This window comes from Mesoplodon mirus, assembly GCF_964341445.2.
Source record: "Mesoplodon mirus genome assembly, chromosome: 5".
Lineage (NCBI taxonomy): Eukaryota > Metazoa > Chordata > Mammalia > Artiodactyla > Ziphiidae > Mesoplodon > Mesoplodon mirus.
Genome location: NC_138980.1, coordinates 127,414,571 through 127,437,208, shown reverse-complemented (window position 1 = coordinate 127,437,208; position 22,638 = coordinate 127,414,571). Strand labels below are relative to the sequence as shown.

General features: G+C 41.2%; 1 protein-coding gene across 2 annotated transcripts in view; it reads right to left on the bottom strand.

Annotated features, from left to right (window-relative positions):
* The window catches only part of ZNF366 (zinc finger protein 366), a 63,702-nt gene that overhangs the window by 36,479 nt on the left and 4,585 nt on the right, over positions 1-22,638 (bottom strand). Inside the window, exon 1 of one of the 2 annotated variants that reach the window (XM_082623349.1) lies at positions 20,810-20,825. The exons of the other annotated variant lie outside the window; for it this stretch is intronic. The gene's annotated coding sequence lies outside the window, so the exon portion shown is untranslated. Of the gene's footprint in view, positions 1-20,809; positions 20,826-22,638 lie in introns of those variants that run through there. 2 annotated transcript variants of the gene reach the window in all.

The window sequence follows — 22,638 nt, the reverse complement described above, 5'->3', positions numbered from 1 at the left end:
GACATTTCAAAACTCTTGGTTGAAAGTTAGAAACTAGAAAAGTGGAATAGCTTGATTATATAAGGAAAAAAATGTCTGTATGTCAAAAATCACATAACATTCAAAAGGAAATGGCAAAAATATTTGCAACACAGGACACAGAACTAGTATTACTCAGTATCTAAGATCTTCTACAAATCAATCACAAAAGTGACTACTTAAAGTGGAAAACTGGGGAAAAGCCATCAAAAGGCAATGCGCAAGACCAATTCTAAAGACAAATTAAAAAAAAACTTTTTGCCTAGTTTGAAGTAACACCAGATATCCAATTCTTATGGAAGCATCAATAAAGGAAATGTTCAGACAAAACATACAGGATTACACCGGCATATTTAAATTGTGTGTATGTGTGTGTGTGTGTGCGCGCACTCACACGGGTGTGTGTAATCTCTCTGTATAAACCTACACCTGCCTGAGACAATTTGGATGACTGGAGAGAATGATATTGGAGACGATGATTGGACTGAATGTCAGATTTAAAACTTATGAAAACCACATATATAAACATAGCCAGGATTTCAACTCTGAGAATTCTGACAAAGGGAGAAAGAAGCAGATATGTTTAGGGAGGAAGCAGCCTCATAAACTCTTGTTTTGCAACAGTGTCTGGAATGAAGTATATAAGGCCTGAGGCTCCATCTAAGGCAAAATCATACTGGAGAAAAATCCATTCATGAAACTAAGTCATCCTAATGCAAATGACATTTCATGAGTAGAGACTGAAACTAGTGTGAAGGACATTTTCTAAATCAATGTAAAAGTGTGCAGAAATAGCTGGATCTAAATTGAATAAGAATTGTGTGACAAATCGATGAGGTGGTGAGGAAAAGACAATTAAGGTACTGATGGGCCTGTCAAGAGAATCTGAATGCTACAAGACCGAATCTAGAAGATTCTGGGTAAAGATGTTTCCTTGGAAGGGTTAGCAAAAGAAAGAGTTCTTTTAAGTGCTTTCCAAAAGCCTATTTTCTGTCCTTTGGAGCTTTTTGACTTTGAGTGGTTGGGAATGATTGGTTTTGATGATCTCAATCGCTCTCTCTCATTCTCTCTCTCTCTCTCTCTCTCTCTCTCTCTCCATTACCACTAACAGGCTGACTCCCCTTGCCCCCTCCAATAACAGGCTGATTCTGTTAGATTGTTAACCTTCTCTTTCTTATAAAAAGAGTGCATTTGATAACATCATTTAATGGGGCACTTGAGAAATGGCCCCTTTCATGTGTTCATCTTCATTTGTCCTGGTTGAAGAACTGGTGAGGCTAACTTAAGAAAGAAGTAAGCACCTTTCTACTGAGGGCCTCACCTGGTAAGAGGTAGCTCATTTGGATCCATTTAATGATAACAAAAATATGAACAAATCCAATCTAGAGGTTAGGGAATTGCCTATAATTTCAAAAATCTTTGAGTTTCAGCTATTCTGTAGGGATTGAAGGGAAATTCAACATGAGTGGAGAACGTTCCTGCCTTAGAACTTCTTAGGGAGAATCAAGCAAACCACAATGTAAGAGTGACCCTTTGTATATCTTATTCTAGAAGAAACGAGTCCTGGGCCAATTCATGTTTTCTGAACTTCATGTGAAGAGTGTGTGGGATATTCAAAGAAGGAGTGAGCACCATATGTGGACACCTTAAAATTGACAGGTGACTCAGCTCTCGGCGCTATCTAGGCTGCTGGCAAATGACAGGCATAATACAAAGCCCATACAGTGTCGTGGTTGGCAGAAAAACTGGAAGAAAGTCATGAAAGCAGTTGATATAAGCTGGCTATTGATCAAGATGGATTAAAAGACAAAATGAGTTGGCACCAGAATTAGATTAAGATGAGCAACTCTACACACTTTATTTTTAATGACCTTTAAATAATATAAATTCATTACCATTTTTAAATTTAATACTGCAATGTTTAAATTCTTAACCCTGGTGGTGCAGTGGTTAAGAATCTTCCTGCCAATGCAGGGGACACGGATTCGATCCCTGTTCCGGGAAGATCCCACATGCCGCGGAGCAGCTAAGCCCGTGCGCCACAGCTACTGAGCCTGAGAGCCACAACTAAGCCTGTGCACCTAGACCCCGTGGTGCCCCGAAACAAGAGAAGCCACCACAATGAGAAGCCCACTTGCCGCAACTAGAGAAAGCCCGCGCGCAGCAAGACCCAACGCAGCCAAAAGTAAATAAATTTAAAAAAAGAAGAAGAAAATTAAAATAATCAATAATACCACCACCAAGAGTAACTGTGTTAATATTTTGGTTTGTTTCTTTCAAGTCTTTTCCTATGCATGAATACATTTTTTTTACAACCCGATTATTTACTATATACCTCTATGCAATATACAATTAACTCTGTAGTAGACAACTTTGTACGTAAATCTTGGTTGAGTGTCTATCATTTCCTTAGATTAGATTCTCTAGAAATAGAATTACCGAGTCAAAAGATATGAATTTTGGACACATGGACACGGGGGAAAGGGGAGGGTGGGACGAATTGGGAGAGTAGCATTGACATATATACACTACCAGGTATAAAATAGCTAGCTAGTGGGAACCTGCTGTATAGCACAGGGAGCTCAGCTCAGTGCTCTGTGGTGACCTAGATGGGTGGGATGGGGGGCAGGGAGGCCCATGAGTCAGGGGATATATGTATACATATAGCCGATTCACTTCGTTGTACAGCAGAAACTAATACAACATTGTAAAGCAAATATACTCCAATAAAAAAAAGATATGAATTTTCAGGTCTTAACATGTATCACTAAATTGATTTCTGGGAAGGTCAACCTAACTTATTCTTAAATTATCCGTTTCTTTAAATGCATCTTTTTACCTTCTATGGAGCCTTTCATTTTCCCCTTGAAATTAAATAATCTCCTAAACTTGGTTCAATATTGTAATAGGAATAAAAAACAAATCCAGGTTTATTGAGAGAACTATTTTGTGATTTTGTTGTAACTTATACTGAGATAATTCTCAACTTTCTCAAATAGTTTCATACCCGTTATTATATTTAGTCCCCACAAAAAATCCCATGAGGTGAATAGAATTAATTAGAGAATGTTTTAAGCTTTGGGAGAGGGTTTCAGGCATTATCTTGTTCAGATTTTATTAATGTTTCCATCTGACAAAGGCACAGGGAGGATATAAGACTTTTAAAGTTCTAGAGCCTAAGTGTTTGGAATCTCAGTTCATATATCACCTTCCCACTGGATGACCTTGACTTTATACTGGTCCATGTAAGGCTTTGTGGCACTCCCAACTTCCTCCTCCCCCTGCACTGTTTTATCAATGTATTGGGAACTACGCCATTCAATCTCTCCTTATTATAGGGATATGCAAATAAGTGGAAATCTGGACTGAGACTCATAAGCAGAGACAGAGCAAACTTGAAACAAGCACTTTATCTATGATGTGGATGATGACCTAGAAAAGTATCCCCAAGAGTAGGTAGATGAAAATGAGCCAATGGCCTTGAGAGAGGTCTGAACTTGGGGTGAACTTGATAAACCAAAGTGGGCAAGGGAAATGTAGTGAGAACAAGTTTAGAGCTCCAGGCTCAACATATTTTAGTACTGTACTGTTCTGACCATGAGGACTGCTGAGAGCTGGAGTATGCAGAGACTCAGAGGGAATCGTTTCCACTAGTAATTCTCACCTGCTCACATGATTTAAATAGCATAGGTGAGTTCTGTCAACAGACAGGAAGAATCCTCAAGAAGAAACATCAAGCCTCCTTCCACCCCAAATATTTGGACATTCTTTACAGATTATCATCTGCCTAAATCAGTGTGGATTACAATATATTGCATAGAAGTTAGAACAGCACTCTGCTGATGTTTGATGATCAACCAATGGTCTATCATGGTCTCTGGTCAGTTGTTGCTTTGTTTTCCCCCAGGGGTCAAATTTATTTTATTTAAAAACATCTCCATAGCATTTCCACTTATTTTGTGTGTGTGTAATTTTAAATTCGGAGGAACCACTTCTTAAAATGCCTGACATTTAAGAAAATCTGGTGCTGTATTGCCACCACGGAAGCCAAATATCATGTGTATAGAAAGTAGCACAGTTCAGCACTTGAGTGTACCAGATTTTCCTTAAAATTAACATTCATGCCATATGTTGGTGCCCTAAAATCAATACTACTTTGGCTGATGAAAATGCAAAAGGAAAACATTCTCAGACTGAGTGCTGTTCTCTTTCTTTGTAGACAATGTTTTATGTAGACATTAGCAATTATCTTTGGGAGAGAAAATCATGAGTGCCTGCTCTGTCATTCTTGGTGAGAGGTCAAACAAACACCCAAAGGCCTGGAAGCCAGAAGATCCAGCTTGTAAGGCAAGAGAACCTGAAGGTATTGGCCCTGTAAGATAGTCCTGTATTCTCAGTTTACTATTCAGCTCCAGACAATGCCTTGGCAGAAACGTGGAGGTAGACTCCAGACTCATCCACCATCATTATGTTCAAGAGGGCAAGGGGGAGAGGAGGAGGCCAGAAATCTTTCACTGAACTTAGAGAGGGCATTACACCAGAAATTTAGACAATGCTCTGGCAACCCAGGGCAACACGTGACCTATACGCACACATTCCCTTGTGCGTCCCAGCTGGCGGGCCTTGTGACCGTCACACTCCCTCTGAGTTGCTCCTCTGCCCCTACCTGCCTCTGCAGCATATGGCCTCCATGGTGCCAACAAGCAGTAAATCTTTATGCCTATGGTTCAAGCATCTGCACTGTTCTGGGTTTGCAATGTGTTTTGCCTATGTATTTATATCACTATGTTCCCTGGGCCCCTCTATGGCTTGGGCAGAGTCTGGGGCTCTCCCTGACACACAGGGGGCACAGCCTTTTGCTTATAAATATTGATCCAAAACCCATACTAAAGGGAAGGACAAGAGGGCAAGGTCACATTACTACTAAAACCACGAGACATATTTAAACTATGATGGGAATTTTGTGCCTGGGGCTTCGTTCTGCTGCAGTATTAAATAAGAATGGTGTGTTCTCAAAGCTGAAGCAGGCTTTTACATTTGTACTGTAAAGGGTACACAGTATTTAAGGGGAACATTTGAATATCCTACCAGTAGTAGAACCTAAGAAAGTCTGGAAACCAATCTTTTAAAAAAACTTTTTATTGTGGAAAAATTCAAACTATAAAAGTAAAGAGGATAATATAATGAATCCCCATGTCTCATACCAAGTTTCCATTATGACCAAGCTTATTCCACCTATACCCATTCACTCCCTTACCTCCCAACTAGGATGATTTTGAAGTAGATTCATGACATCTTATTATTCCATCTATACCTATTTTAGGATGTATCTCTTAAACATAAGCACTTTTTTCTTAAAACATAGCTACAATACTATATGTAATATCTAAAATAAATCAGTAGTTTCCTTAATCATTAAATATCCAATCAGTATTTAAATTTCACTAGAAAATCCAATTTTTTTGCCTTGGAATGAAAAACATTCTTGGAATTGTGTCAGTTTACTAGTAAACTAGCCAGTTTTCCACCTTTCAGATATCATAGAAGTGTTTGAAAGGTTGAAAAGAAAGCTCCTTTTGGGAGCTCTGATAATGAAGATAAAGAGAAGGAAGAACTACTTGGACTTCCTTAACCCGGTGTCAGTGAGTGTTGAGACTGAAAAGGTTGTTACACATTATCCAGCTCCACCCCTCTTCCTTGTTGTAAGCTGAGGCACAGAGGAGTAAACTGACTTCCTCAAATTCACACAGCTAATTAACGACAAAGTATTCAATTTTAAAATTTAAGAGGCTCTATTTAAGATATTACTTATTTTGTTTTTAAAGTTGTTTTAGAAGGACCTCTACTTCCAGGGCTTTGTGCATGGATTTAAGGTCTGTGTGGCTGCTTTGATAGTTCAGAGCTGTGCTGTCCTATTCAGTGCTCATCAGCCATACGTAGCTCATGAGCACATGAAATATGACTAATCTGATTTGAGACATACTATGCATGTAAAATATATGCTGGATTTCAAAAATTCGGCGAAGGGAAGGTAAAATATCTCATTAATTGTTATTTTATTGGTTAATGTTAAAATAACATTTTTGAGTTATTGGGTTAAATAAAATAGATTTGTTCAAATTAAGTTCACCTGTTTCTTTTTACTTTTTTAATATGGCTACTAGAAAATATAAAATTACATTTGTGTCTTACATTCTATTATGTTTCTATTGGACAATGCTGGTTTAGAGATTGTGTTTTTGATCCAGGCAGGCTTCCATCAACTCATTACACAACCAGGCCTTGGGGCTGGAAAGGGCTGGGGGAGGTCATCTATCCTACCCGTCTCTTACCACTAAGGCTAGAAACTAACTAAACCACCCTACAGTAAATCTTATTTTTAAATATTTGCAGAAAAATAAAACTTCTAACTTCCCATGGCTTTGCCTAAAATAAGTAGGTGAGTTCTACAAGTAGGAGAGTCATACATCTACTTGTGCAAGTATTTTAAACAAAGCACTAGGAATTATTCTTGAACTCTCCCTCCATCAACCCTCATGGCCAATCTAAAAGCAAGTTCTACTTTCAAAATACCTCTCAGATCTCTACATTTATCCTCATCGTGACCTCCCCAACCAACTGCCTGGTCCAAGCAACAACGATCTCACCTTAGCTGTGGCGTTTGTCTCATAATTAGTCTTCCACACCATTCTTACTCCACTCTTGTAATCCATTCTCCACGAAGCAGTGCAGTAGCTTCTCAGAGAGCACATATGACCATGTCATTCCCCTCCTTGAAGGCCTCCAGTAGCTTCCCATTTATTTCAGGATGAAATTCAAAATCTGAACATTGCCTTCAAGCCCAGCATGGTCTGATCCATTTCTTCGGCTGCATCTTGACCATGTTCCCCAAGCTCTCTGCATTTTACTCATATTGGCCTTCTCTCAGTTCCTCATCCATACCATGCTGCCCTTCCTTTCAGAATCTCCACACACGTCATTCCTATTGCCTGAAAACTCTTCCCCTCCCTCCATCTACCTTTGTCTATCAATACATATTTATTCAGATCCAGCTCAAAGCATCCCTTCCTCAGCACTTCCTGACCAGGGCAGGTATGCTAATTTCAACACTCAGCACAGATCAGAGTGGTCATTTTCACTTATTTGTGTGATTATGCACTTAATGTCTAACTCCCTTTGTAAACTGTTTGCTCCATAATTGCAGTGAGCCCATTAGTTCACATTCACTATTGTATCCCAGCACAGTTCCTGGCACATAATAGGCCCTCAATTAACAGGAAGGACAAAGGAAGAAAGGCGAGGTGGTTGTACCGACAAGAATCCTGTCTTGGGCTTCCCTGGTGGCTCAGTGGTTGAGAAGCCGCCTGCCAATGCAGGGGACATGGGTTCGAGCCCCGGTCCAGGAAGATCCCACATGCCGTGGAGCAACTAAGCCCATGCACCATAACTACTGAGCCTGCGCTCAAAAGCCCGTGAGCCACAACTACTGAAGCCCGTGTGCTGCAACTACTGAAGCCTGTGCATCTAGAGCCCGTGCTCCACAACAAGAGAAGCCACTGCAATGAGAAGCCTGTGCACCACAATGAAAGGTAGCCCCTGCTCGCCTCAACTAGAGAAAGCCCACGCACAGCAACAAAGACCCAACGCAGCCGAACATAAATAAATTTTTTAAAAAAAGAATCCTGGCTCTTCTTTCTTTACTACTCTTGAGTGGAGAGGAACACCCCTCATCACCATTCCTTCACAGCTCGTTAACTTCTTCCTGGACAGACTACCTGAGTACCCCAGTTATGGATTAGCAAATTCTATGGGCTCTATTTTCAGTGTCTATCCATAATCCAGCCACTTCTCACCACCTCCACTGCCTCTACCGTGGTCCAAGCCATAAGTTTCTTCTAGGAACTTTGACCTTTACTCTGAAATAATGGAAAATTGTTTTCTAATAGCCTCTTAACTCTTCTCCTTACTTCCACATTTGGCTCCTGTAGCCTACTCAACACAATAGTCAAACTGATTATATTAAAGTATAAGTCAGATCTTCTTACTCTCCTGCCTAAAACTCTCCAACAATCTTCTATTTTAGAGTATAGCCGGAGCCCAGCCTGTGGTCTGCAAGTATCTCCATGATGTCGTTACCCCACTGACCTCATACCCTACCACACTCTCCCTGGCTTACTCCACTCCAATCCCAATGACCTCTGGTTTTTCTCACACATACCAGGCTTTCTCCCACCTCAGGGCCTTTGCACCTGCTGCCCTTTCTGCCTGGACAGCCCTTCCTCTGGATACCTACATGATTCTCTCTTTGCCTCCTTTAAGTTTTTGTTCAATATCACCTTTTCAACGAGGCCACCCTAACCCTGCCCTGCTCCCCACCCCCGCACTCCTATTCTTTCTCCTTCCTTGTTTTATTCATTTTTTTTTAATTTATTTATTTTTTGGCTGTGTTGGGTCTTTGTTGCTGCACGCAGGCTTTCTCTAGTTGCGGAGAGTAGGGGCTACTCTTAGTTGCGGTGCGTGGGCTTCTCATTGCAGTGGCTTCTCTTGTGGAGCATGGGCTCTAGAGCACAGGCTCAGTCGTTGTGGCACAAGGGCTTAGTTGCTCCGTGGCATGTGGGATCTTCCCGGTCCAGGGCTCGAACCCGTGTCCCCCTGCATTGCCAGGCAGATTCTTAACCACTGCACCACCAGGGAAGCCCCCTTGTTTTATTTTTCTCCATATCTTCTAACATATTATATAACTTATTTATTTTATTCATTGTCCACTTCCCTCTACTAGAATGCAGGCTCCATGAGGACAGGGATGTTTGTCTTCTGTTTCCTGTTATATCCCCTAACTCATGGCCAATCTAAAAGCAAGTTCTACCTTCAAAATACCTCTCAGATCTGTACATTTAGAGAGATCTGTCTATCAGATCTCTCTAAAGTGCCTAAAACACTGTCTCTCAAGAGGTTGTTGCCAGATAAATGTCTGCTGAAAAACAGGCAGGCTTGCAACCAGCCATCCAGCGTGACCAGGCAGAACTGGCCTGTGTTGTCAGCAGGGCCAGCTTGGCTCTACCTCAGAGCTAGTTCAGGAGACTTGGAGGCTCTCTAAGCCCAGGTCAGCTGCCCAATGTCCTAGCTCAGTTCTGGTAACTGTCTGTGAGGCCAAGGAAGCAATATGGTTCCAGAGAGCGTCTAAATGGCTCCCCCCAACATCCTCCCCACCTCCCCCTCCTCCATCCCCACCACACACAAATATACCACACAACCATCTCCCTTTCCAAGGACACAACTCAGGCTATTTCTAAAACTGAGATTCTGATCCAAAACAGTAGCCAACACATAGTGCATCTCCATGTGCACAGGAAAAGACAGGAGACCTCTGAGCAATTTCCTGGCCCTATATTTTTCCATTCCAGTAAATGAGGCCTTCTTTAGCTCAGGAATCTATCTCTGAACCAAGCCAATGCCTTAATGGTGCATTCCATTCACTACTGCCTGGGCTTGTTTCTTTGTTCTTTGATTTTCCATTTTAAGTGATGGACACCTGGATCCCTTCTGTCATAAAAATTTTGACAAGGAGCTCTCCTGGGTGTTGACTACTAGTTAAGGTAACGCTAATAGAGAGCTCCTTTCCTAAATAGGCATTTTATTTAATAATATGTAATACTTAAATTGCACTCTCTGCCTTCAAAGAGTTTTGCAAACTTTTAAGCTGAGCAGCATTCGAGTTCATGCCTTATGAACCCAGCAAGGTTAATTTGCCTAGGGCCACAACTAGCTGTGCTTTGGACAAAGTACTTTGTCTTTTTTAATAGATAAGGAAAATATAACTAATAAAAATTGTAGTTATTTAGCAACTGTCATGCTCAGTAAATTAGTTTTGAGTTCTTTCTGTGTGTTTTTTTAAGGCCCTGTTTGGAGTTCTTTCTTGGCTGTACTAGCTCCTCCATGTTTCCAGATACAATTCCATGTTCCTCTTCTTCTTTGTCCCCAACCCCTACCCTCCTCCTCTTCCTCGTCTTTATTCTCTGTTGGGTCTGGGATACTCTAGCTGCCAGGAGGAACCCACCATATCCCCAACCTGACAGTTACCCTTATCCCTGTTTCTCTGGGACCTACTTTCAGGAGATAAGCATATTGTCGTTAATAGATTATGAAGGCTTGAAGTCAAGTTCCAAAGGGTGGAGAAAACCAAAGAATAAGTTGTATAATATCTTCCTGGCTTATCAGTTTTAGTGGTGAGTAATTTAAAACATTTTAAATGCAAACAAATACGGATATGTTATGGAGCAGAATGCAAAAACTAGGACACGTTAAAGGCTGAAATTCTACCTAAGCAGATTACTTAGGATTTCTTTTCTAGATTTTTCTCTCCCATTAGCAGTACTTGGATTAGAAAAGTCTAAGAAGAACTGATATAACACGGCACTTCCTCTGAGCTCCATGGAGATGAAATATCAGGATTGATTTTCTAAGGGCTGGTAGAATCAGTCTTGCTAGTTTATTGTGTCTTTGAGCAAGGAATGCTTTTTCTGGGGACTGTCTTGAAGGTAATGGAGGGAAGCTGGGGCATCCTTTCCTCTGGATCTCTTGAACATCCACCAGGCAGCAGCCTTACCAAACTGAGGGCAGAGTGGCCTTTTTTCTCATTATTCAACAAATAAAAGAAATAAGCAAGGAAACCTATCATACCTGAGACTATGATTAAAAAGAAAACTCTGGCATGTGTTCAAGGATGAAATTTCTATTACAAACTGATTTCACACTGAATGTGTTGAAGACCTTTAAAGAGAATGGACATATGTGAAATAAAAGCTAAGCCACGATTACTTGGATTTGGCTTTAACTTGTCCACAGAGGTGCACATACCCTCAAGCCCCGAGGATACTTAAGCTCATCACAGCATGTGGAGATAAGGTATAGCGCCATGCATGTAACGTGCCTGTAGAATGCACTTGTTATAGAAGAGCAAAGAGCTCAGGACACAGAGTCCGAATCCCAGCTCCCCGACCTACTAACTTTCCTAAGCCTCCCTTTTCTTAACTGTAATAACAGGATAATAACACTTTATCAAATATTTCTAGCTCCTCTTCTGAGCACATAGTCAGATTGCACTTCCCTATTCCCTTTACTTGTAGGCATGGCCATGTGACTTGCTTTGGCCAACAAAATGCGAGCACAAGTGACGTGTCATTTCCTCGTGGAATCTTTGAGAATCAGTCCATGGTTCCCATAATTTTCTTTCCCTGTACCCTAGCAACCTGAAACATTTCCAGTATAGCTGTCCTGTCAGCCTAGGTCCTAAAGCTAAGGTGACCTGGGTCAAAGCCACTGTTGATTTACAAAATGGATATGTAATGGAAGGGAGATATAAATCCTTGTTTTCTTTCATTTTTCTTTATTTTTTTAAGCCGTGGGGATTTAGAGTGTGCTTGTCACTGAAACATTACCTAGTCTATCCTGACTAATACACTACTTCATGGATCTGGGGAAAGATTAAAACGAGATACCTAATAGTTGTTACTATTGCTATGTACCTGCATGGCACATAGCAAGTGCTAAATAAATGCTGGTTCTTTCCTCCCTTACTAAATTTCTCTGCTTTGTGATCCTTCCCAGCCCTTCCTTATCAGCCCTGAGCTATGCTGCTCTTCAGATGGTTGTTTTCAATTTGAGAAGAATGAAAATCTTCGTTTTAAGACTTTTTAAAGTATTCCTTCATCCACTTTAAGAAAATGAGAGAGCCCTTGAGTGGAGCAGAGTTGGGAATTCTCGTGATGGGAAGAGAACATCCTCTCTGAAATTTTAAAAGAGAAAGGAGCTAAGTGTCTTATCAAGGAAATCAGCCAGAGAGTAAAACCAATGAACTCTGAAAATTTCCAACCACAGAGAACGGTCCACCCGACAGCAACATGCCTCTATCACGGAGCTGGGAGCACAGACCTTTCATGGGGATCTGGTTCTAACTCTCCTTTAACAGGCTCTCTGTCCTGGAGGGAGGTGCAGTCCTTGATCTACTTAGTACCTGATTTTATGACATTTCAGTAAGAATGATGAAGATGGTCAGACCTCAAACTTTTAGATTTTTCCTCACTGGCTTCTTAAGAGGCCTCTTCGTTCCTCTACCCAATCCAGGCTGTAGCTTCATGGTTCTGAGAGGGGAAGCCAGTTGGCCACTGCTGCTGCTTTAGCCAAATCACTTAGACTTAATCATTAACAACTCATTGAATTAGGCCATCAACCTAATACTTTTTTAGGGTGTTTAGCTCCACGTTGCAGGGGAAAATTTCCTACCTAAATTTACTCTAGAAAGCCATGTCTTTGAGACCTATTCAAAGGGTAAATGTTTATTGATCAATTTAGAAGGCATTCATTAGGGCTGTCGTTCTCTAAACTGTTGAAAATTTCGAGCATAAGAGAAGGAAAGAGGAAGGGAATATCTAGGAGACAGAGCTGAATAAGTCCTCCACGTTTGCAGTCACTCCCAGAAATTAGAGGCGAGCAAGACAGCTCTATTTCAGAACCTCCAGTGAGAGACGAGACATGCAGAAAAATAGGAAAGGTGACAAAGGAGAACATTCATTCAGAGATTTGTATTAAGCATCTGTGGAAGGATAGGTGCTGTGCTGGGCATGGATGGACAATGGTGAGAAAAGTCATGTTCCTGACTTTCTCAAGGGGAGAGGACACTATTGCTATTTTGTGTGGGTTCGTGGCAGAACTTTACCATCCCTGCCCACCCACAACCACTAGATGCCAATAGTGCCCCCTGGTCATTGTGATAATCTCCCTGTTTCCAAATGCCTCCAGGGTGGCCTCTACTGTCCCCAGTTGAGAACTACTGAACTTGAGTATGATAGCTGTTGACGGTGTTACATTAGAGAGCTCTCAAAGGGGCATAAAGGACCCCAGTGAGAGTAGGAGCCAAAGAGCAGCTCGCCCTGAGATGGCACTTGCTGCCTACATCTTGCCCTGATTTACAGATCCGAAGTTCCAAAGGAGGCAGGACTAGGTTTGAGGTGCTGGTGGCCCTGAAGATACTCTGAATTTACTTGAAGTTTCGGGAATGAATAGAATTATTTGAAGAGGAGGAAGTTATAAGTGGTGTGGATTGGTTAGAAAGAACAGCTAGACATCCCTCAATGGTAAGCTAGTTGCCTAGTAGATTAACAGGGGCCCTTTAGAGCTGGCCCACAGCTCCTTGGAAGGAGCTTAGAGGGCTAAAGGCACATCATGTTGGAACTGATGTTGCACGGCCACCTCAGGAGTCTGGCACATACTTTTGGCAGCTCACAACCTTCTTTCTCATTTTTAGGTTGCATTAGTTGGAGGACGAGAAAGGCTGATAAGAGAAAGGGGAACTAACATTTATTGAGCACCTAGTATGGTCAGAGAAAGCACTAGGAATGTTCCAATGTGCTATATCACAAAGAGGCTGAGTGAGGTAGAAGGAGCATAAACTGAGAAGTTAGGCAGCCCAGGGTTTGAATTGTAGGTCTTTCACCTACCAACTGTGACCAGTTACTTAATCTCCGAGCCTCAGGTTCCTCATCTTGAAGCAAAGAAAAAAAGAAAACCACCTCACGGGGTTAATTATGAGATTTCATAAAATAAGATATACAAAACACTTGATGAAAAAAAGTACTCAATAAATATAACTATACTAGTATTTTTGGCTTCCTAACAATACTAGTAAGAAGAGATTCTCGTGGTTGTAAAGAGGAAGGAGGAAGACCTGAAACAAGATTAGGGCTAGAGATCTAGAAAAATAACAAGACAAATCAATAATGCTCATTGCAAGTTCCTAGTTTGTTACTGCAGGCCTTTTCATCTGGACCTTTTGAGGGAAAATCTCAGCAACTGCTGTAGCTCTGAAAATGGGCCTCAGAGAGCCCCTCTCTCTACTGTGCACTGGCCAGACCACTGGGATGGGTGGGGGGGCATTCTGGGTCAAACCTTACGGACAGGGACACATTGGAGAGCACACAGAGGAGTACAACCTGCTGGTGAGGAGATGCAAAACCACACCTTACTGAGATGGCTGACGGAACCTGGAGTGTTAAGAAGGAGGTGTGTTGGAGGTCTGGGGACTTGACAGCTTCTACTTGAATACTTCAAAGGGCCGATACTTGGAAGGACTGGATTTGTTCTGTGTGGTCCCAGTGAGTAGAAACAGTGTCAATGGATGGAGGTGACAGGGAAGCATATTCACCGCCATTCAGTATAACCATTAATTTACTGGAAACTTCTAGAAAGCTCAAAGTGGGTTTTATTCATGTAGTGCCCACAGCACCAGCACATAGCTTTGCCCACGTGGTACAGCCAACGATGAGTAGCTGCTAAGATTATTACTGCCTGGTCTTGGGAAAAGCAGCCGGTTTGGAGAAGCTGACTATCTCTTCATTGGCCCATCAGCCTGAGACCTTTGTTAGAAACAATTATGTCAGGCAGTAGTGACACTCAGGGCATCCCATTTTTAAAAGTCTAGCAATGGCTTCTTCTTTTCTACCTTAAACACCTCACTTTGCAAACACTGAAAAAAAAAATTTCTATCGGGCTCAAAGTTTGTTCATGGCATAAAGTTAAATAACTATCCATGGGATGATCTGGAAGTGAAATTTTAAGCTACATAAACATTGAGCCTGCTACGAAAGGTCATTCTGACTTCCTTTGACCCTCTCATAACTGTGATCCTCAGCATTTTGGTTTGTGGCAAGAAAGCATTGCTTCTCTCCTCCTGTCTAGATGGTTTACTGGTCTTGTTTCCTCTCATAGTTTCTAAGGAGGAATAAAGCCTGTACTTGACATCTGCTCCAAGCCCAAACTCTTCCTGCCTGACCTATTAAATGCATATTTTGATGAATCTAATGCATAAAGTTGATAGATTTGTAACAGCTACTGGACCAGAAGATATAGAAACATCATCGTCTCTCTAGCTTGAGCTCACTGAAGCAAATACTCCCAAACACAGTATCTGCATAAAAACCACTGTCCTAACTGCCTGCCTGTGACTAAGGAAATATAGATGAGGAATTACATATCTAGAATTGCCCTTTCTTCCTATTCCACATTTTCACTTATTCATAAATTTATCCCCCAAATGTCTATCAAGTTCCAACTATGTGACAAAAAGCAGCAGCAAGTGGTGCCTAACACAAGACCACATTTGCTCTTTCCTATGTGACAAGAATGTGTTAAGGCATCACGTGCATTAACTCACGTGACCATCACAGCACCCTATGAGGTAGGCTCTCCCCTTTTCCCCATTTTGCCAATAAGGAAACTAGTATGCAAATAGGTTAAGCAGATTGCCGAATGTCACACAGGTCAGAAAGGAATCTTTAGGGAGACAGCTGTTAGACGAAGGAAGAAATTAAACAATAATGATGACTACTTCCAGATGCTTTCTATCAAATATAGGTATAGGTAGCAGTTTAAGAGTAGAAAATCTCACTGCCACCAGAAGACCTAGATTATTCAAAATACCGCCCTGTAATTTATCAGTGAACACCAGCTTTGGTCTACAGACAGTGGTTCCCAGGTTTTTCAGCATGATTCCCTTTGTAAATTTCATAAATAAATAAATAAATAAATAAACCCATTTTCCAAATCCCCAGAAAGTTTGAAAAATTACAAAATAACCAAAAGCTATTTTAAATTCAGCAACATTTGAAATTAATTTATATTTTATTAATTACCACTATATAACAAGATTTGAAAGCAGAGGTACGTGTACCTTCAAAACATTATTTAGTCAGTGTGCAAACAGTAGGTACTTGACATCCAAATACAGACCCCTTGACTCCTTGCAATAACCCCACAGACCCTGGAGATTCACAGAACTTATGACTTCTGCCGGATCGCCTATCTTCTCTGAGTCTCGGTTTACTCATCTCTAAAGTGGGGATAATAAGAGCTTTAATGTGAGACCAACAAGGATTTGGAGGGCTCTTGTCTGAGAGAGTATAAAAATAGTTAAAAACAGCCTCTGACAAATATGGTTCCAATGTAGTTAGGGAGAACAGACACACATGAAAGAATTAGTAGGCAGGGCAACCCACTAAGCTAAACTGTGCCTTCTGGAATCTAGTTCTAGAATGTGATCTGATAATATATAAGGCAGTGAGTGTATGCAAAGAGGGTTCACTATCACCTTACACACAGAGGGAAAATTCAATTCACTTAAAAGCCGTCAAATATTTTTTATTGTTTTTGCTGGAGGGCTGCTATCCATGGCTGAGACACTTGAAGTTACAGGGGCGCACAGGTACATCCCTTGCTGGGCTGCACTGAGACTGAAGCTGGGAAACACGGGCATATGCATGTCATGGTGATGGAAGATTTTGGGCCTGGTTTGGTTTGGTTTGAAGCTGCAACTCATATTTATTATATGATGACTACCATGGGGAGGAAGTTATACAATGGCCCTAATATTAATATTTAATGATATTTTGATCCAAATGTAATTTAAGGAACATTTTTCATGCAAATTGAAACTCACTGCTTAACTTAACTGGCTCAACCCCCTGCATAATGTCACAATCTTGCAATTTTCCAGCCTGCATTTATCACATTTTCAGGATATAATTGACTCTAGGGGATAGAATTGTGGAAGTAGTTTCCCTGAATGATACTAGCTTGGGGGCAGCAGAAATTACTCCAGTCTCTCCCTTTGTGCTGTTGGATTGGGGAAAAAAAGGCTTTGAATCACCCCAGGACTCTCAGTTCATGGTGCTAATGAGTACACAGCTTGATGACTTAGATGCCTCTCTTCCCCACTTCCCCAGGAAAGCTCCAGATCCCATGAACAGGGAGAGTTCAGATAAATAACTAATAGGGCTAACATTTGTTGAATATTACTATAAGGCAGGCACTGTGCTAAGCAGTTGCATGAATTATCACTCTTAATCCTCACAACAAACCCTAAGAGGATGGTGCTATTTTATACCTGTCATGCAGATGAAGAAATTAAACTACTCATGATCACACTGCTGGCAAGCAAGTGGGTGGGGACTTGATCTCAAGCAGCTGCCCCCAGAACATGGGTTGTAACCGTTCCTTTATACTGCCTTGCCACTCCCCTCTCAAACTCGGCTTTCTGGCCTGCTTTCTCACCCTGGTTGACACCCATATTTTACATGTTGCCAAGGGAATGGGGACCCTATGATTTGAGAGTCAACTGAAGGAGAAGGAACAAAGCCTTTGGTTGTGGTTTTGTATGTGGCATTTAGTGACATGCGGGCAGGGAAAGGACAAGAGGAATGTAGATGGATGTGAAATGATCATCCTTAAAAAATTATCAGAGCATGGAACTTAAAATCAGAAGCATTTTCATTATATACATGTACTGTACTTAATTGAGCCAATCCCTTATTGGACAATTATGCTATACCTAATCTTTTTTTTTTCTTGTCTTGCATTGTAGGTATGTCTTTTTACATCTTACAAGTATATTTGTAATATAATTTCCAAGAGGAGTCACTTTTACATTTTGATAGACACAAATTGCTCTCTATAGTAAAGTTTTACTAATTCACTATTCTACCATCGATATATGACAGTACTCTCCAGATCCCCAGAAACAAATATGTTAATGTTTTATCTTTTGTTTCATCAAGTAGGTAAAAAATAGTATCTCTTAATTAGTTTTAATTTGCATCCATTTTTATGAAGTAGATTGAGTATCTTTTATTTTTTACATGTTTAAGAACCAAATATATTTCATTTTATGTGAAATGTGTTTCATGTCATTTGTCCATTTTCTGGTCATATTAAGTTCTTTGTGATACATGTTTAAAATGTTTCCCCCAGTTTTTATTTGCCCTTTTGACCTTGCTTATTGAGTTTGGGCCCTATAGAAGCTTTTTAATTTTAATGTATAATAAATGTTAAGGCTTTAGATAAAACTAGATAGACTTTTCCTACCCTGAGATTCAAAAAAAATAAATCTGCCATTTTCCTATTATTTTTATGCTTTTATTTTTAACATTTTAAATCTTTGATCTATCTGGAATTTTAACTTAAGAAATAAAGAAGAGATATGTTTGTTTTTTCCCAAATAGCTACCTAGGTATGCCAACACCATTAACTATATAATCCAACTTTCCTCTCTGATATGCAATGCTATTTTTGTCATATACTAAATTTCCATATGCTTTTGGGTTCACTGACTTGCCTTCTATTCATGTGTCAGCGAGCACACTCAAGCCTCTATCTCTGACTCCAAGTTTAGTCTTCTCTTCTGCATTACTTACATTTTCAAAACAACACACAATAAGTGAATGGAACCCTTTATGAATTTCTTGCAATAACACTTAAGTCCTCTCTCACCTTCTCCCCTACTGCCACTAGCTAACAAAATTCAAGCTCTTTTTTAAATTATATCTAAGAAAAATATAATTACGATAGTAAATCTGTTTGAAAGTATAGGGGACTGAGAATCAGATACTACATTCTTGAGTCAAATAAACAGTTTGGGGCTAATCCACAGTTTCCTTCCATAAGAGCCAATGATTTTGGATAGTCTGTGTGTGTGTGTTTATACACACGTGTGTAAGGCACATGTGCCATGTACAGGAGAGATAACACTTTATTAAGTAAACCAACTCCCCCTCCCCCAAAATCCATATTGGTTGAAAAGCAAATAAATTTAGCACTTTATGTCCTAATCCTTCTGGGATAGGATTTGCTCACAGCAGAACGTCCTTCCTAACTGCAGGTACCGAATATGTGATGCCGAAATCCCTCTCCTAGGAGGCTCAGAAAGAGCCCAAGGAGCCAGTGTAAAGTGCGGAATGTTTGAGCACTTAAAGGCTGTAAAGACAAACCAAAATGACCTAATATTGAGCTGCACCTTCTTTTCCAAACACTAGGCTCTCCACTCCTTCTCCAACATCCTCTTTAAGACTCACCACTCAGGCTACAGCTAGGAGATAAGAACTCTCCATCCCTGGGGATCCAGAGACAGGGGATTGTGCTGATGTGACTGGGATGCAGGAGAGCTCTGGATGATGTTGGAGGAGACGCTGACTTGCTTGTTGCATTACATACTGAATATCTCCTGAGTGTTAAGAAAGATGGTGCTTGCCCAACTCTCTCTCTCTCTTTTTTTTTGGGGGGGGGTGCGCTGTGCTGCACGAGAGCGCAAAGTCCTAACCACTGGACCGCCAGAGAATTCCCCCCAACTCTTAAAAAATCCGGTAGGAGGCAGGATTCTGGATATACCTAGGAGTAACCTTGTAGAACTTTTTGCATGTTCTTCACCCTAAGATTTCAAGTTCTAGTAGTTCAGGAACCCCACCTTGGTGGATTAAGTACGGTGCTCCTTCGCACCTTAAAAGTCTTCAATGTATACGTTTTTCAGGATAATGCTGAAAGTTCCCCTTTCATACATTTTTTTAACTGAAAAAGCTATCAGGGGTGGAGGGGAGGGGAGGGAGCTCCACTTTGCTGTGGGGAAGAAAACTGCCTGAATTAGAAAAATAGTAAGAGACAAGCAGTGGCTTGTCCATAAAACAACGTTGAAAACGCAGAGTTCTTTCTCTCCCTGCACTTCCCTTGAGGAAGGCCAGAGGGCCTCCATTAAGGGGGAGAAGCCACCGTCTCCATCCAGGCAAAGGCGTTGTGTCCAGGCTGAAGCAAACCAGAGGTTATTCCGGTCCTCTCCCTTACTCTCTTCCGGCCCTGCTTCCTTTCCCCCACCCCTCCAACAATAGCCCCTCTTGATTTCTGTTCTAAGTGAGAACGGTGAGTCCCCAGTGCAAAGGAAGCTCTAAGGATTCTTTCGAACTGGGAAGAGTGAGGGGTGTTTGCTGGCATCGCTCCTTGGCGGTGATGCTGGGGACCCGCCCCCCAACCTTCTCCCAGAGGCAGGTAGCAGGGTTTCTTGTCTCCATTCTCCAGCATTCAAAGGGAGAAGTTGGCAGCGTACCTCTTCTTCCCAGAAGGGCTCTGAGATACTCTATCTCATACTGTTGCTTTTAAATATTTTTTCAAACCGCTGAAAAAGCTGGACACCTTTTTGCAATGATGTTCCCAAAACTTGTCACTGCCCCTGCTGGGTCTTCCTTACCTTGAGCCAGTAGCCTGTGGGACAGTCAGAGCCTTAGGCCCCTCCCTAGATTCATTAGAGCTGGGAAAGGCCTAGTAATCGGCCCCAGGTGATTCTGATGTTTGGTTCTCAGAAGACACTTGAAAAACAACCCCCAGACCTTTACTCTCTGAGATTATTAGGGTACCTTGGTATGGCGTTAACTTGCTAGGTGAGACCACAAAAATCATGTCTAATGTTGCTCAGAGCTGAATAGACTTGAGGCTTGTCCAGTAACACCATTATCCAAGAGGGAGTTATGTTGTCTTGGACAAGTTCAAAGTTTACAGAAGGGCTCTGTAGAACAGGGACCTACATTCTGAAATCAATCTGTGTATACAACAGATCAAAACCCTAAGGCAGTGTTGCTCAAACTTGAATGTGCTCCATATGGAGTACATATGGAGATCATGTTAATATGCTGATTCTGATTCAGGGGGTCTGGGGTGCAGTCTGAGATTCCCCTTTTCTAACAGACTCCCAGGTGATGCCATGCCGTTGGTTCTTGGACTACACTTGAGGAACACTGCCTTAAGGGATACTTAATTTTAAAAAAATAATTATTAGCTGCTTCCTCCTTAATGAGAAACCTGAAAACAAGGAACATCAATTCAGTGACCTTGAGTAAATCACTTAACTTTTTCTAGCCTATCTGTTAAACAAGGTAGTAGTTGCCTTTCCTCATCTCTGAAATGGGGAGAATAAAGCACCTACTTCTTAGAATGGGAGGGTTAAGTGAAATGATGTATGTAAAGTTCTTGGCAGTCCCCAAACTTCGTCATGACTCCTCCATAAATGTTGCGAGTGGTGGTTATCTCATTCTCCCATTAATACCAGTGGCCGTCACAGAATGAGGTCAAAGCGGGGCCGTAGCAGATCACAGGAAAATAGGAGAAGGAGTCAGAATTCCTTTGTGTGGCCCTGGTATTCAGCACTAAAGAGACAGGCTTTATCAGTGTGAACAAAGAGAGGTTTTTCCATTCCTACTATGGATAATGGAAACCTAAGACCCCAGCGTTGTTATATTCACACTTATATTTATCACTTTAAATTTGCCAAATAAGTGCAAAACTGCCTCAATCCAGGATTTGTTCATTTTGGCTGTCTCCAGCGCCTAATTATATAAAGGAAAAGGTATTGTGTGCCACAAGGATATCACATTTCCCTCCCTGAATTCACTCCTTCGTGTTTGTGTAAACTCAGTGGCATCCCTTTAACTTGGATTTACAGCCCTGTCTATAAAAAAACCTGAGATCACTGAGCATTTCCTACAAGGCTAAATCCTGGCTCACAACTCTTTTAGTCAAGGAGAAACAAATGACCACTCTCTCTCTGTCTCTCTCTCTCGCCAAAAACAATGTGCTAACCCATCATCTGCCCAGAAAACAAATGGAAAATAAAATGCAACCGAAGTCTTTTCTGTATATCTGATAAATGTTTATCTCCCATAAGCAAGTGGGTGGGTTCCTTGCCAAGATGACACATTAATATACATGTAACAGCCCCATGCATGTAATGGTGGAACAAGCCATAATTCCAGTCAATTCAGGTGGGAATAAACATGTCAAGCTGGCAGTTTGGCACTGTCCAGAACCCCAGAAACTCTGACTAATTTTCAACTTACTAACTGCTGTATTTAGCATTATATTAAGATAGCGTATTTCACTCTACAGCCCACTTATTTATTGTCATCTATTCCACAAATATTTATTGTGCGTCTACTTTATGCCATGCACTATTCTAGGCCCCAGGCTATAGCAGTGAACGAACAAAGGCCCTGTTCCCATGGTGCTTACCGTCTAGTGAATTTATGCATTATACATAACTTCTGATGAAGACATTTTATTATTCTTTTATCTATATGTCATTGTTTTATCTAAATGTATTTGATATTTGAATGGTTAAAAAGAACAGCCATGGGCTTCCCTGGTGGCGCAGTGGTTGGGAGTCCACCTGCCGATGCAGGGGACACGGGTCCTTGCCCCGGTCCGGGAAGATCCCACATGCCGCAGAGCGGCTGGGCCTGTGAGCCATGGCCGCTGAGCCTGTGCGTCCGGAGCCTGTGCTCCACAATGGGAGAGGCCACAGCAGTGAAAGGCCCGTGTACCGCAAAAAAAAAAAAAAAAAAAAAAAAAAAAAAGAACAGCCATCATTAGGCTAGCTGTTTCTGAGAGTGCACATCAAAATATTTGCTGCCTCTCTGCTTCTGTCAGGTGGAGACCTGTGTCCACTGCTGATCTACTTATTAGCCAGATAAACATGTGAGAAAAAAAATCAAGAGATTTGGGTAGAAATGAAATTAGAGAAATCAGAAATTTTTCTCTAAGCTACAGATTTTTCTTATGATTAAAGCAGATTTAACAGGACTTGTGGGTGCCAGTTTTTCAAACACCATTATCAATCTTTTGCCTTTCCATGTCAGTATTAACTTAGGGACAAGGATCTAACTTCTAAAATAGGCTCAGCACAACACACACTGTAAAAAGGTAAAAACAAAACCAAAAAACTTATGAGATTGAATCTACAAATATTTTTTAAGTGGA